This window comes from Lemur catta, chromosome X (assembly GCF_020740605.2).
Source record: "Lemur catta isolate mLemCat1 chromosome X, mLemCat1.pri, whole genome shotgun sequence".
Taxonomy (NCBI): Eukaryota; Metazoa; Chordata; class Mammalia; order Primates; family Lemuridae; genus Lemur; species Lemur catta.
In genome coordinates, this window is record NC_059155.1 from 42,211,963 (window position 1) to 42,227,765 (window position 15,803).

Consider the following 15,803-nt stretch of genomic DNA (forward strand, 5'->3'; position numbering starts at 1 on the left):
CATGTCTTTAACCAATTACAAGTCAAAGAATTTTTAAACCCACCTATAACCTGTAAGACCCCCCTTCGAGTTGGCCCACCTTTTCAGGTCAAACCAATGTATGCCTCTCATGTATTGATTTACGACTTTACCTGTAACCCCTGTCTCCCTGAAATGTATAAAACCAAACTGTATCCCAGTCACAGCAAGTACACTTGCTCAAGGCCTCTTGGGAGTGGCTCCAGGTCATAGCCCTCAAATTTGGCTCAGAGTAAATCTCTTTAAAATTATTTTACAGAGTTTGGCTTTTTTTCCATTGACAAGATTGTGCCCAGACGTGGGGCTCAGAGAAGACTCAGGACCACCAAACGAGGAGCCTGAACTCAGTACTAGGTACCGGATGGCCCTTTTGGACCCTCTGACTCCGAGCTTCTCCTTTGGTGGAACTAGTAAGTCCTCCTGAGCACCGGACCTCCTGTTTTTGGTTGATGATCTTGGTTTACTCTGAGCTGGTTCTTTTCCTAGGAATTGTTGTTTGGGATCCTAGATAAATGAGAGACTGAATTCCTCAGCTCCGAAGAGAAGCGGCATCTTAATCTCCTCCCAGCCTTGGCAGCCCTGGGTGACCAGGGTCTTGAGTGGGAATTGCCTGGGGTCATTCCCCGAGAGTCGAGTGGTCCTATAGGGAACCCCCCCAACAAATTAATTAAAAGAAGACTCCTCTAGGAAATGCAGCAACCTGGCGCCTGGCGTGCCCTTATGTGCAGCCCTCGGTGCCCGTGCAGCCAGCGCAGTCAGTCCCTGGACGACCTGGCACGCACCACCGCGTGCCTCCTGCCAGCCTCCTCAGGAGCCCAGGATGCTTCAAGGACTGCCTGCAGTGTGGCAGGCTCCTTGGTGTGCCCACGGCCCCCGGCAGGCAGTGACTCTGAGAATGTCTATGAGGCCATCCTGGACATACAAGGCCCGCAGTGGGAGGAGAGCCCGGAACAACAGGTATGCAGCTGGGCACCGGGGTAGAGGTGGGTGGGTGGCCATGCCTGCATGGAGCCGGGGTGCAAGGAGACCTGCTCAGTTTAGTGTCGCACAGGACGCCCACCTCTGTGTTTGCCGACTTTGGATGAGCTCACTTTCCCCAAACCCAAAATGAAAGCGGTACAGGCTCACAATCCCTTCTCTGCAATTCCCAAGTATCAAAGCTCCTTGGAAGCCCAAAGGTTTTTTGTAATTCACCCGGTGACAAAATTTCACATGAACCCATATGAGGATGTGGACAGTCTTTATTTATCAAACTTGGCGTGAATATTCATGTGTTGCTGCAGAAATGCAAATAAGCTTAATCGCAGGGTGCAGCCCAAGCCCTGTGGGGAGGTTATGTAACCTCTGGCAAGTGTGTGTTGTCCTATTCTCTTTCTAAAATCCCAGCCAATCTGTATTCCAAAACGCACCTGGACATGCGATGGGGCCTTGCGGCCCTGCACTGGCTCCAGCGGCCTCGCCTTTCTCCCGGGAGCTTGGGGGTTCAGGCGAGATGGATGTGAAAGTCTGCTGTCCATTTTCCTTTTGGGCTGTTTCCAACATTTCAGTTTCTTTCATTCTATTTTTTTTTTTTTTTGAAAAAGCCCAAACCGAAAACCTCTGGATGAGTTTGTTTCAGAAAGAAGGCCAGTTATGTTAAGGAGGGGGGGCGGTTTCTATCTTCCGAGTCCAGTTGTGTTAATTTGGGAAATCGAAAATAGAGCACGTTTTAAAAACACTCTTACATCCGCAGAATCCTTCTGGGGCCCTGACTTCTGGAATTTTAGCAACTTTTCAGGGAGGAGCGCCCTGTGGACAAAACAAGATGCGCAGAAACCGTCTGACCCCTGCGCCAGGCCCATGATTTCCTATGGGCGGTTCACTTCCGGGGGACTCACTTCCGGGGGGGGGGGCTCACTTCCTGTCGGGGTCTCGGTTTGTTCCTCAGCCCAAAGGGAGGGCCAGAGGCTCGGATTTGACTCCACTGGGTGCCCTGCCAGCTGCTGATGAGCCACCTAACTGCCCCGGCCCAGTGTCCTCGAGTGTAAGCACTGTACCTGAGGATCAGGGTTGTGGTGAGCCTTAAATGCGGTAGGACGTGGAAGCGCTGCGCAGTAGCGGGCGGTCCCCTCAGACGACCTGGGGTCCCCCTCGGTGCGCTTCACTTCCGGTCTGCGCAGCTTTCACTGGGGTTTCTTGGGGGAAGCCCTCCCCCTGGTGGCTAGGGTGGAGAACAGCACCCGGCAGATGGGAACGCAGGCGGGGCCCTGTGTCCCGTGGCTCTTCCAGCAGGCAGGCACCTTCTCTGGGATAGGTGGCTGGATGCCAGCCCTCCTTCCCCCAACGCCCCTTCATTTCTGAGCAAGCTCCCGGTGGCGCGTTCCCAGGCACATGCTCTGTCCCGGTGATTGTGGGAGTGTGCCTGCCCCTCTGAGCTGTGCCCTGGAGGTGTGCACAGAGTGAGTGTGTGCTGAGGAGGGGTGAGGAGACAGCCCTTGACCATGAACCAGGGCTCTGTAGGTCTGCCCAAGGGCCAGCACCTGAGAGCCCAAACCAAGGAGGAAGGAGACTCCCCAGGTCCTGTCATCTCCAGTTGCTGAAGGCAGAGGCGCGAAGGTGACGATGGGAATGGCATGTAGACAACTGCCCAGAGCCGCTATAGGGCTGAGGGTGGAGCCTTCCCCAAGTTTAAGTGGACAGTCAAAAGCCAGGAGACCGGGAGGCTGAGGATGGGGAGGAGGGGGCTGTTGAGAGGGGATCCTGGGAGAAAAGATGAGGGAGGGCCCAGAACAGAGAGGCAAGGATATGAGGAGGGGGGCGACCAGGGTCACTAGGGAGGGTGAAGGGTGCCTGTCTGCAGGGCTTCAGCTCAGGGCTCAGGGCAGGCTACTCGACAGGCCCAGGGCACCCCCAAAAGAGAGGAGCCTCTGCCATGTATGGCTTTTTACAGCCTTGTCATTCACCATTCACTGAAATAGCACATACTGAGCACCTGGTGTGTGCTGGTCACCCTGCTGCACACTGGGGACCCAAAGCATCATAAGACACAGTCCCAAAGGAGCTAACAGTCCTGTGGGCTCTCACTCAAAGGCTTGCACCCAGAGTTAAGCTCCCGGCATCTTGGAAGGCAGGCATAGGTACCCCAATTTGCCCTGAGTACAAACAGGTTCAGAGAGGTTTAGTGACTGGCCAAAGGTCACACAGCCAGGAAGTGGCTGTGTCCAGGTTAGTTCTGGGCCCTATTTCAGCCAGGTGGCCTTCAGGGTTAGCCACCCTGTTACCCTCAGCAAGAACAGTACAAGCCAAAGGCAAACAAGTGCTCACTTTTCTGCACGCACCTATGTGCCCAGCCCTGTTGTGGACCTGAATTCCAAACCCTGACCTTGCTATCTGCAGCTGAGGGTGCAGTAGGAGAATATGACATCCCAGAAGAGGGCGGAAGCAAAGGCTTCTGAGGAGGGAGAGATGGAGGCGGGGTGAGCTGGGTGTACACCTCTCCTCCAAGGTGGCTGCTCAGGGAGCCTGGGAAGCCTGGCGAAAGCCTCTGAGGCCCCTCCCCCAAGGCCACAGTCCTTATTTCTGGGTGTGGTCACCATCCCGCCCCAGAGGTGGGAGAGCCGGCCGGGAGCCCACTCCTGCTGCTGGACATTGGTCACTGGGAGGAAGAGTTACGGCCCAGTTGCCACTTCTTACACAAACAGCACAGGAGGCGCCGCACCTGAGCAGGCGTCCTGCACGGGAAGGAGCCCAGGGCCCTCGTCCTCCCTCCTCCAGGAACTGTGAGTGGACCCCTCACCTGGGGAAGGGGGCAGCCACGGTTTCCTGCCCTCCGCCCTCCCCCAGACTCCCCACCAGGCCCTTCCCTATTCCATCCAAAAACTCACCGGGTGACCCCTCCTCTCCGGATCGCAGACCAGCTCCCACTTCCTGGGGCAAACTCCAAGGGAAGCCGAGGTGGCTGTGACTGTGATACAGCAACTGGCCTCGGGCAGATCCACCTGTCCTCTCTTGGGCCAGCCAGGGGCCTTTGGAAAGTGGGGTTGGTAACAAAAGGGGCGCTGCAGCCAAGCTGAGGGGACTCCAGGGAGCCCCTTGTCCCCCTCCTCCAACAGCTCCCCACCTCCCAGCTAGGGCAGCCCTGGGTTGCTGGCTGCTTTCCGCACACCTGGCCTGACTTTCCCTCCCCGTGACTCACCTGCTGCCCCAGGGCCGGGGAGCCCCGCTGCCCAGCCTGTGACCTGGCTTGTGAGAGAGCAGGTTCTTGGGTCCCTCTCCACCCCACATAGCTCTGGCCACCCGGAGCTCTCCCCACCTACCCCTCCGTCCCCTGCAGGCTGAGAGGTGGCCCCATGGTCCTCTCGGGATCTTCCTGGAGCCCCGGCCTCATTATTCGCCTCTCAGCCCCTGGTTCCGGTGGCCCCAGGCCTCCTGAGATGGGCCCTTGACAAGCCTACCCGCCTCCTCACCTCCTTCCTGGGCCCCAACAGTGGGTCTCCCTCTGCACCTATTTTCTCTGCCCTTCCTAGAGCTGACAGTGTCCAGTGGTGGGAGGGGATGGGCATCAGTACTGAAATGTCAGCCTGCACGGGTGGTCAGTGCCAGGCCCTGGGGCATGGGAAGAACATGACATGATGTGACAATGCGATATGCTGTGGCTGTGATATGACATGGTGGCATGTCTGCTGGGTGCAGGATCTTGCTGGGAGAGGAAGTTCTAGGGATGCCCCCTGGAGGAGGAAGGTGTTGCCAGAGGTAAAATCTAAAGGTTTCTACAATTCCCTCCCATGAAACCCTCTGGACCTGGTGCTTTTTCAGTGGCAGATTTTTTTCTCAGTGATAATTAGATCTATTCAAGTATCTACTAGTTCTCTAGTTAATTTTGGTCATTTTATATTTTACTACAAAAGCATTTGTTTTCTCTAGATTTGTATATATTATGTTTTTAAAATTTATTAATTTCTTTGTGGCCAAGTAAATGATTTTTTTCTAAGTTTTTCATAGACATGTGGAAAAAATGTACACTTTCTATTTAAGGGATAAAAGGTCCTTCATGTATGAAATCAAGTTTATTAAGTTTATTGATTATGTATAATTGAAACTTTCACTTCATTTGTATCCTTTTTGGTTTTGGTCTTTTATGCTAATTCTGTTGAAGTTTTATTAAACCTCCCTCTCACATTTCCCCTATAAAGTTCTTCTGGTGCTTTGATTAGTTTTTGGTTTTCATATTTAACGATGCTGCTTTTGGGAGCGTGCAGATTTAGAGTATTCTATCTTTATGAATTGTGCATTCGTGTCACTACATGTCATCTCTCTTTATCCTGTTTTAGTGCTTAATATTAAATTTTACCCCTCTATTTTTAATATGGCCACTATTTTATATACATTAAAAATAAATCCTTTTATTTTCAACCATTATTTTTAAACTGTATTCCTTGTATACATCATATCACTGCATTTTAAAACCTGAGCTGACTCTTTTACTAGGAGAATTCGATCTGTTTGAGCTTCGTTTAATAACTGACAGGCTAATTTTATTTATTCATTTTCCGCTGAGGAGTCATACATTCCAGACATCCTATTTCACACCTGAAAACTTCAGCATGCATTTTTGAAAAGTAATGTTTTGTTTTCCATAACCACCCTACCATTATTATAGCTGACAAAATTAACATTCATTCCTGAATGTTGTCTAAGACCTAGGCTATAGTCAAATTGCCTCCGTTGTCCTAACACATCTCTCTCTCTCCCTTCCTCTCTCCCTCTCTCCTGGTTTGTTTGCACCAGGATCCAGTCCAAGGTCGTGCCTTGCTTCTGGCTGTCTCTTTAATCTCTTTGGAACACCCCCACCCTTTCCTTTGCCTTGACACTGACTCATCGAGAGACCAGACCAGTTGCCCCGTGGGGCACCTGTCTGTCGTGTGTGCTGGCTTCCTTGTGGCAGCGTGTCCCTGTTCTAACCGGTGTGACCTGTGAAGCGGTAGGGTCTGAAAGGTTCAGGCGCGGGGATCACCAGGGCTCAGTGACAGATGACGCTAAGGAGGCAGGAGTCACAGATGATTCTACCTGAGTAACAGGTGATGCTGACATGAGAAAGGGAGACAATTTGATTTTGGACATCTTCCCAGGCCTACAAAGGACACCCCGGCAGCAGTTAGATGTGTGAGCCTAGAGAGGGGTTCCGAGTTGGTGACCTACAGCTGGTCATGCTCTCGCAGGCGGCAGAGCGAGAAGCAAGGTGAGACACCCGGCACTGGGGCCCTGGCAGAGGTGGCGCAGCCCCAGCCCAGTCGGGCCGAAGGAGGACGGGATCTGTCATCAAGGGAGTGTGGAAGGCCTTCCGGGCAGGGGGCTGGTGTCTGAGTGAGGGACAGAGAAGTCAGCTCTGAAAAGGAGGAAGGGAGAAAGGAATTAGTTGGTAAAAGGCGATGCGAGCTGGGCCCAGGGAGCACCCAGGCCACTTCTTTGTTCCTGCCCAACATCTTACTGGCCTCTGTGAGTACACAGCTATGAGATCTGGGTTATCGATATCTTATTATTGGTAATAAATATAATTAATGCAATTGTCCCATCCATCTGCCGCACTAAATACTTTGAAAAGCACTTTCAAGAAAATTTTCTCATTCTATCTTCACTACAATTTTTGGAATGGGCAGAGTAGACATTTTCTACCTGGGGAAACTGAGGCAGGAAGGCATTGTGACTTTCTGAAGGTCACCCAGGTGGCAAGTGGCCGAGTCAGGACTGTGTGACCCCAATGGTCCTCTGAAAGTCACGTCTCCTTCCTCCTTTCCTAGGTGGACGAACCCCCGGAGCCCGTGTACGCGAACGCAGAGAGGCAGCCTCGGGCCACTTCGCCGGGTGCTGCCACGGCCCCCCGCCCCAGCCCAGTGTGGGAGACGCACACAGGCACCAGCACCAGACGCCCCTACTGCTACAACCCGGACATGGGCGTGACGACCTAGGAGTCGCCCTTTGAGACTGCTGAGGTCTCCGCTATCTCAGCCACCTCCCTGACCTCCGTGGGCAGCCGCCAGAGCCTCGAGACCGAGTGGAGCCAATGCTGGGATGAGCAGAGCCGCAGGGTGTTCTTCTGCAGCCCTCTGACCCGCGACACCGCCTGGGAGGAGATGCGCTGAGACTGGCCCTGCAGCCCCAGGGACGAGAGGGCGAGGGGCGGGACTATCTGCGATCCCTCTGGCCCCGCCTCCCGCTCCACCCAGCCCCAGGGACCCAATGGCAAGGGGGTGGGCTGGTCCCTGCAGCCCCCCAGCCCCGAGACGGACTACCCTGAGCTGCTGACCAGTTACCTGGAGGAAGAGTATTCCCCCGTGGGCTCCCTCGTTGAGCTCGGCCCCACCTCTCCCTTGACCACATCCCCCGGCCGGTCTTGTCACATCAGCCAGGACAAGCAGAAGCTTTACACCAACCACTTCACCCCAGAGCAGGTAGGGGCAGTGGGCAGATGGACCCAGACAGCCGCTGGTGGCTCCCCTCTACTTTCCTCACTATGAGCTCCCCTTAGCACTCTAAACCGCAGCTCCCACGCAGACCCTAAGCCAGCCCAAGATTCGGAGTCGCCTGCATCTGCCTCTCCGAGCTTCCTGCTGCTGACTTGGACCCTGGTTGGAGGGAGCCTTTTCTCTCCTCTCACGAGCTGGGTGGGGGGCCTTGATCATCCCGCTCCCCACCGTGGGTGAGGTTGGAGGACTAGCACGGGAAACAAACAATACTTCTACAACCCAGACGACTCCTCCGTCCAGTGGGAGCTGCCCCAGGTAACCAGCTGGGGAGAGAGGGGGAGACTATATACGACAGTGTCTTTCTCCCCAGGTCCCTGTCCCTGCCCCTCGAAGCATGCACAGATCTAGCTAGGACAGTGACACTCCAGCCCAGGCCAGCCCTCCTGAGGAGAAGGTAATGGGGGTTGCATGAAGGCCCTGGCAGGACCACCACAGAAGAAATGGGGAGTTTCTGGAAACCCTGGAGGCAAAGACTGGGTGGGACACATCTGTCTCCCCATGGGCCCCAGCACTAGCCCCCAGAGGTGGGTGAGGCTGGGAAGTGGGAAGGAATCTCTCCTGCCGCTGCTGCTGGGGAGCAGGCGCCACCCGCTCCGGCCAGGAGGCTGGACTGGTACCGAGCGTTCAGTGGAGACGCAGGCCCAGCCCGTGGGGAGTTGCAGCTGAGGGGGAGACTGGCCTCTGCCCCCCATGCCTCACCCTCTGGACTACCTGCTCATTCCCCTTCTCTTAGATCAAGACCCTGGACAAGGCAGGGCTGCCGCATCGCACCAGGACGGTGGACAAGGGAAAGCGGCTCTGGTGAGAGCCCCTGTGCACCTAGACCAGGGCTGGGTGGGCCTTAGAGATGAAGTTCATGCCCCACATGCCAGGCTCTCATTAATCCTCATAGTGACCTCATGAGAGGCCCTGTGAGGAAACTGAGGCACCGAGAGCTGACTATGTTTTGAGAGAGCTGCCACCGAGAATGGAGGTTGTTTTAGAAGTGTCATTAGGCCACTCTCTGGGGTCATCCCCAGCAGGGCCCCTCCCTGCTTAGATCACAGTAGGGCTGTGCTGGCGGCCGCTCAAGGGTCTCTAGTCTTTATAAGGGAGGTGGAGGGGTAGAACATGCATTTTTCTTTTTCTTTTTTTCTTCATTTTTAAAGCAGTTTAAATATTAATAGTATTCATTTATGAGTTTAAAAGTGCAGCCAAAAGACAGTCCTCTCTGATTCTAGAAGTTGTTCCTTGTTTGAGACCGTTTCTGCTGCCTCTCCCACTGGACCTAAAGGGCAGGGTTGGTGGGAGCTGCCATGGCCCAACATTGACATTAACCCTGAACTTGGTCCTCAGAGCCAGAGGCTACGGAGGATCCATCCACTCAGAAAGGGCTTGGAGCATCAGGCCTGTTGTAGCCAGTTTCCTTCTGGCGTTTTGTTTAATTTCTGCATCTCGATGAAGTGGGCTGAAAGGGAATCTGCTGCAGGCTGGAGGGTGAGAGAGGGTGGGGACTCCTGGCTGCTAAAGGAGGGCAGCACTCTAGGTCCTCAGTGAGCGTATGGGAGGGGTGCGGGGGACACTCGCTTTCTCTGGGATCCGCTTTCAAATCCTCTCTCCCCACATCTCCTTCCCTGTCAGTTCCAGTGGCCGGGGCTGTCGCTTCCCTCCCTTAGTTTTTTGCAGGCCGGCGCTCTGGGTGAGGCCTGCCACGTCCTGTGGGGGCTCATGTGGAGGTGGGTTGGGGCAGGGGAAGTTTCCCCGACAGCTGAGCCATGCACATCTGCCCTCCATTGCCTCTAGCTATGTGCCCATGAGGAAGCTGCTAAAAGTCACTGAGCCTTAGTTTGGTCATCTGTAACACAGAGAAGCTGGCACCCACTGCTTTAAGTGAGGTGGAACCCCTTGGCTGCATTAGGCTCTGAGTTCCTGGGGGTAGGGGATAGGTCACCTCCATCTCTGTACCCACACCCCTCGGGGCCAACCCCCAGGGCAGACTCAGGGAACCAGAGATGACCCAGTGATTTGTGTCTCTCTAGCTACAGAGCCGCAATGGCTCGGAATACCTGATCCAGCATGACTCAGAGGCCATCATCAACACCTGGCACGAGGCCATCGCCTAGGGCATCCAGGAGCTGGTAGGCAGGGCCTGGGGTCTCTAGGGCCACTAGGGAGGGGTGGCCAGCTGTTACACAGGGCAGCTGTGCCCACTGTGGGACACAGGGAGCTCCATGACACCAGTAGGGAAGCACCACTCCGTGCAAATGCAGTGTCCCCTGCATGGGTGGGATGGCAGGATGCTAAAGAAATTGCCTTCTGTCATCTGTGAATCCAGCCTGGGGGTGGCCCTGCAGGCACACTCTCCATGTGCGGTAGGGGCTCATCCTAGAGGAGTTTCCCATTTTGAGGGAGGCAGGAGGAAAAGTAAATATTCTGGGAACAACTTCAGGCTGGAATGGCAGGCTGAAACTAGAAGGTTAAGTTTAAAAGTATTGATTTCAAGAGTCTCCCATTTCTTAGGTTCAAAATATCAATTGTGTAAGAAGGGATAGGGCAGGTCCCCTCTGACAACTATTTACCTGGAAATGACCTGGGGCTTTTTTACCCTTAATTCTCCACGAGCCAACACTGGGTGCAGCTTTTGGCTGTATTAATAGAGGTAGGAACCCAGAGCCAGAGAGGTGATGTTGGTGCAGTTGTTGGCAGTACTCCAGTCCCAGCTGGAATTAGAAGCTCAGAACTGGATCAGAACTGGGAGCCACATACTGGGTTACGTCTACAGGAGCTGAGGAAAATATAGGAAGAGGGGCCAGGCACTGGGAGGTGGGTAGGGGAGGACAGGATGACTGATTCCAACACCTGTTCGGCTCCAGGCAGCTAAAGGAGGCCAATGTGCTGAGGTTCCATAGTAGAGGTGAGGGGAGTTAGCCTGTGTAAGGGAAGAGAGATCGTTTTGCCTGAGGGCCGTGCCTGCTGGGAGGGCATTTCAGGTCCCTTGCCCCACCCCAGAAGGACCCCCAGCTGGCCCAAGGCCCTGCCTCTCTGAAGCTATGCGATTGCAGTCTGCAGACTTGCCCCTGCCCCCGCCCTGGAGGAGGAACGTGAGAGCGGCAGTGTGGACTTCGGGTCTAATGAGCCTGGGAAGCTGGCAGGAGAAAGAGGATGGCACGCGGCTGAGTCCCGGTGTGTGCAGGGCACAGGGTGGGGAGCATCCCAGAGACCTCTCTCAGTGGGTGGCGATGCCCCGCTGGGGCCTGCCCTGCCAAGAACCCAGATGCCCCTGACTAACTCACAAGGTCCTACTTTCCCCTACATCAGGTGCGCCCACCCTGGGCCCCAGGGGTCTGGAGAGCGCAAGTTTCTGCAGAGGCGGCCCAGGCTGCAGTCGCTGCGGCAGAAGGGCCACCTCAAAGGTACCGGCTTGCAGAGGGCGCGCGCCGGTGGCGCAGGGCCGCGCTGCGGCCGCTGGGTGGCGCTGACGAGCCTCTCTCCCAGACCAGGTTCAGCCGCGTGCTGGCCACGCTGTGCGAACGGGAGTGGAGCCCGGAGCCGCGCTTCGTGCCCCGTGGGTCGAGGTGCGCCTGTGTGTGGCGGGCTGGGCTGGGTCTCCTGCCAGGACTGCAGGATGGAGACCCCTGGGTGGGCGCAGGGCTGAGTGAGGAAAGAACAGGAGGCCCTGAGTAGGAATCACAGCAGGGGCTTCAGCCCCACCCCACCCCACCCCACCCGAGTCCGCGCCTCCCTCGGTCCCAGGGCTGGACATCGACGGGCTGTACCGCATCAATGGAAACCTGGCCACTATCCAGAAGCTGCGCTATAAGGTGGACCACGATGAGGCCGGTCCCCGTCCTTGCCCTGGGGCCTGAAGGCGCTAAAGGGCCCTGACCTCCTCCCTTCCTCTGCCGCAGATGAGCGTCTGGACCTGGGAGACCAACGCTGACGCTGGGAGGACGTGCACGTTATCACGGGCGCACTGAAGCTCTTCTTTCGGGAGTTGCCCGAGCCCCTCTTCCCCTTCTCACACTTCCGCCAGTTCATCATGGCCATCAGTGAGCACCTGCCGGAGGTGGGGTGGCTGGGGCAGGGGTGGAACTGTCCTGCCTAGGGTCACCCCCTTGGCCGGGCTCTGTGCCACCACGCTTGCTGACCCCGCTCCCCTCACAGAGCCCACCCTCCTCCTCCTCCGTCCCTGTCTGACTCCATCCCTCTGATCCTTCCCTTGCTCAGAGTTGCACCACCAGGCCCAGCGCAGCCGCTGTGTGCCTGACCTGGTGGGCTCGCTGCCCACCCCCAACCGCGACACGCTGTGGCTGCTCTTCCAGCACCTGTGCCGGTGAGCGGGGCGGGCGGGTGGGAATGGGGTGGCGGGTCCTCGCAGGACCCCCTCCACGTCTCCCCCCTGCTCTGGGCCCTGATTCCACCCGCCCCGCCGCAGGAGGATCAAGCACGGCGAGCAGAAACGCATGTCGGTGCGGAGCGTGGCCATCGTGTTCGGGCCCACGCTGCTGCGGCCGGAGACAGAAGAGACCAGCGTGCCCATGACCGTGGTGTTCCAGAACCAGGCGGCAGAGCGCATCCTGCGGCAGTGCTCGGATAGCTTCCCGCGCACTGACTGCGGACCTGCGACTGGGGGCTGCTGGAGGCCACCCAGCTGGATTTCACAGACCCTCTGCCTCCCCCGCGTCTGCAGGCGGTTGTGACGTCCTCACCCCTCGGTTCCGAAGCTATGGTGACCGCTGGTGGGCAGTTCGCAAAATGTGATTTTTCTGAGGCATGTCCTGTTTGGGGTTAATTGGGTTCTGCTTTGTATCGCAGTGCCGCCCCGTGTGCGCATGTGACAGTGTGCGGGTGAGTGTTCTGGGAGAGACCATCCTGGGAGGAGGAATTTGGTGAGGGGGCTTCCCGGCTTCTTCGGGCCTTCCCCTGAATGAGGCCTTCACCAAGACCCCGTGTGTCCCAGCCCTGTGTGGACCATGAAGCAGCTAAGACAACTGCCCCGCTGCCCAAACAGGACTGACCCGGCCTCCAGCGTGGGCAGCCGGACCTGCCTTCCTCAGGCCTCAGGGATGACGCTGCCACGGGCCCCCTGACAGGCTGGCTGCGGCCCAGTTTCACCTACTTTCCTGTTCCGGCTCCATGCTCCTGCCCTCCCTGACCCGCTCGTGTTCTGCGCAAGGGTGCTTCATGTTGGCTAAATGTGCACTCTGAACCTGCCACTTGACATGCACCATTTCCACACACCGTCCCATTTTACAGATGAGGAGACTGAGGCTTGCAGAGGCAAAGCGACTTCTCCAGGGCCCAGGAGATGATCTGACTTCCCAGAAAAGGCTCCTCTCACACTAGAGCACAGCCGGGGGTGGGGTGGGGGCCCTCTAGCTGTCAAGTACCCCTGCCTGGTGCCCACCTAACCTGAAGAGTTGGGAGACGCTGCGGGGTGGGGCAAAGGAGGACACAACCCCAGGATAGGAAGTGTGAACGCTGGGGTCCGCAGCCCCTCCCTCCTCAGACAGGAGCTACCTCAGTTTACAGATCTCAGCCCCCAGCCCTACCCACTTGTTCATTTTTTTCAACAAATGACAGCTACTATTTAGTGGACATTGGTACCACACCAAGCATTTTACTTGGCCTATCTCATTGTTACTCACAGCCAATATTTATTGTCTGCTCTTCTGTGCCACGCACTGTGTCCTGGGCCGGGGGCTGCACACACTGCCTGCCCTGGTGGAGCTTATGATCCAGTGGGTGGGGCTGACCCACGCCCACGCCCACCCCAGTGCCAGTGGGGCCAGGGCAAGAGTATACACGGAGGCCTTGCACCATATGTCTGGACATTTGGAAGTTATAAATCGAGCTAACAACTGTTAAATAAAACATGTTCTATTCCCCTACTCTGACAGATATGCTTTGATAGTGACCTGGAAGGCCAGGTTCTAATTTAAAACTTCTGTGACTTCTGAGTTCCCTGCCCCAACATGGACATGAGAAGAGCTGGCCTGGCCCTCAGCCTGCCTGCTTGTCTCCCCACCCCCAGAGCCATCTTGGCCCAAGGAGAGGTTCACATGCACACGTGTGGACACTCTATTCCCTGTGTGCAAGCTGCCCATACCTCTTGCAACCCGCTGCCACTTGGCCACTCCACTGGTGACACAGTCCACCCTTGAGGGACATTCTGGAGTCCCTCGTATTGGGAGTGTGGTCTAAAGGGGAGGGTCTGGCCTTCTAGAGGGCCCCACAGAATTCTTGTCCTGTGAGGGGAGCCACAGACAGAGAAGGTCTGGACTGGAGTCTTGCCAAGCAGGGGACCCATGGCAGGGACGTCCCGCACCCGAGTCTAAGGGTGGAACTGGACAGACCTTGAGCAACTGACGACTTGCTCAACCACTGCACAAGAGCTGGGAGAAGCACAAGGGTGCTCTGAAGATGCGTCAAGGTGGTGACTGTTGTCCAGGGATCTGAGATGCCTCTGCAGAAGCCACATTTGAGTGAAGCAGAAAAGAATGAAGAGTCAACCAGGCCAGGGGTTAAGGGAAGGGTGTCTAGTCAGAGGGAACAGCATGTGCGAAGGCTCTGGGGAAGGAAGGCTTGTGGGGAGAACGAGGTCTGAGAGAAGACCCTCATGACTGGAGCCCAGAAAGCCAGTGGGCATGGGCACCAGCTGAGGCCAGAGAGCTGGCAGGGGACACAGCATGTGGGGCATGTGGCCAAGAGCTTTGGGTCACCAGGACAACAAGCTGGAGGATCCTTGGGCAGAGAGGTCTTGGGAAGTGTTTGCTCCCCACCCCCACCCCAGGCTTCTGACTCTGCCAAGGCCTCATGGGCAAATAATGTAGCAACAGGCTGAGAAGTCCTAGAATCGTCACATTTTGTCACAAGGAAGAGCTTCAGAAATCTCCCAGAAATCACAGCTGATCTCTGTCTTTCAGAAATCACCCATTGCCAATGAGAAAACTCCTAGAGAGACAACGTCAGAATTCACCTGAGGTCACTGGCAGGCTGCTGGCAGAGCCTGGCCCAGAGCTTTGTTTGCGCAGTCTGAGGACCTACTGTGTGCCCCACCAAAGTCTGAGGCACAGCAGACGTCCTCAACACCGAGCACAGAGCGTGGTGGGCACTGTAGGTGCACTTCCAAGATGTTTTGAATAAACTGGACTTTGTCCGGAAACACAAAAACATATACAAACAGTATTAGCCCTTTTGAGGCTCTGTCTCATTGGGGAAAGGACATAAAAAGGAGTGACAGTGGCACAGCTGATAAGCTGGCACAGTGGCCTGTCCCCAAGCCTACAGCCTCCTAGCAGGTGCCCCTAAGTCCTCCTGCAGCCTGGAGTATGTCCCTGCAGCCACTCTTGAAAAGGCCCTGGTGCCCACCTGATTGCTAAGTCCGGTGGACACATGAATGGCCTGCTGTCCTCCCTGAGACACACCGCTCCTTTGCCCCAGGCAGCCCGGGTCCTCTCCATCACTCCACCCCTCCCTTCCTCAGCTCCCCCTCTTCTGCCCGCCCTGTAAATGGTGATGCCCCCAGGTTGTGCCCTTCCTGAAGGCCCTCATGCCTTCCCCTGTGGGGACTCAGCCACCAAGCCTGCACATGTGTCACCCAAATCTCTATCACCAACGCAGACCTCTCTCTCCCGAGTCCCATGTGCAAAGTCCACCTGCTTGCAGGTCACTGCCACGTGGATGGCTGCCAGAAACCCCAAGTGCAACCCACCTGCCACGAAACTCCCAAACCAGCTCTTTTCCCTATTTCTGAGCATGGCACCTCCAGTCCCCAAGTCCCTGTCTTCCACCTTCTAAACATCTTCCAGATCTGCCTCTCCCACCCTCCCTTGTTCTCTCTCATCTGGGTGAGCACAGCAGCCTCTGAAAGGGCTCCTCGCCCTGTTCCATCCTCCACCCGGCAACCGTCTGACCACACCATGTCCCCAATCTCCGCATGCCAGCTGTGCCCATGCCTGTCACTCCCAGCACACTGCAGGCTGCTTCTTGCCTCCATGCCTTTGAGTCGACAGTCCCCCCACCTCTCCCACTTTCCCCTGTCTCATTCCTCCTCTGCCTTGAAGCCTCAGCTGCCCTATGTGTGCAGCTCTGTCCTCACGCTCAGCTTGCTGGACGCAACTGCGCTTCTGTGTCCTCCTCTCCCTGCTAGGCTGAAGCTGGCAGAACGTTCACAAGCCTCACCCACTTGGCCGCCAGTGCTGCTGCCTCACTCGTTTTGTTGACAGATCGCAACCCATCCTATGGATATGCCACATTGTGTTTATCCATTCATCAAATGATGGACATTTGAGTAGTTGCCAC

At 56.2% G+C, this 15,803-nt stretch overlaps 1 pseudogene; it reads left to right on the forward strand.

Annotated features, from left to right (window-relative positions):
• The first annotated feature begins 379 nt into the window (after nt 1–379).
• Nucleotides 380–12,199, forward strand: LOC123628217 (annotated as a pseudogene).
• The last annotated feature ends 3,604 nt before the right edge of the window (nt 12,200–15,803 follow it).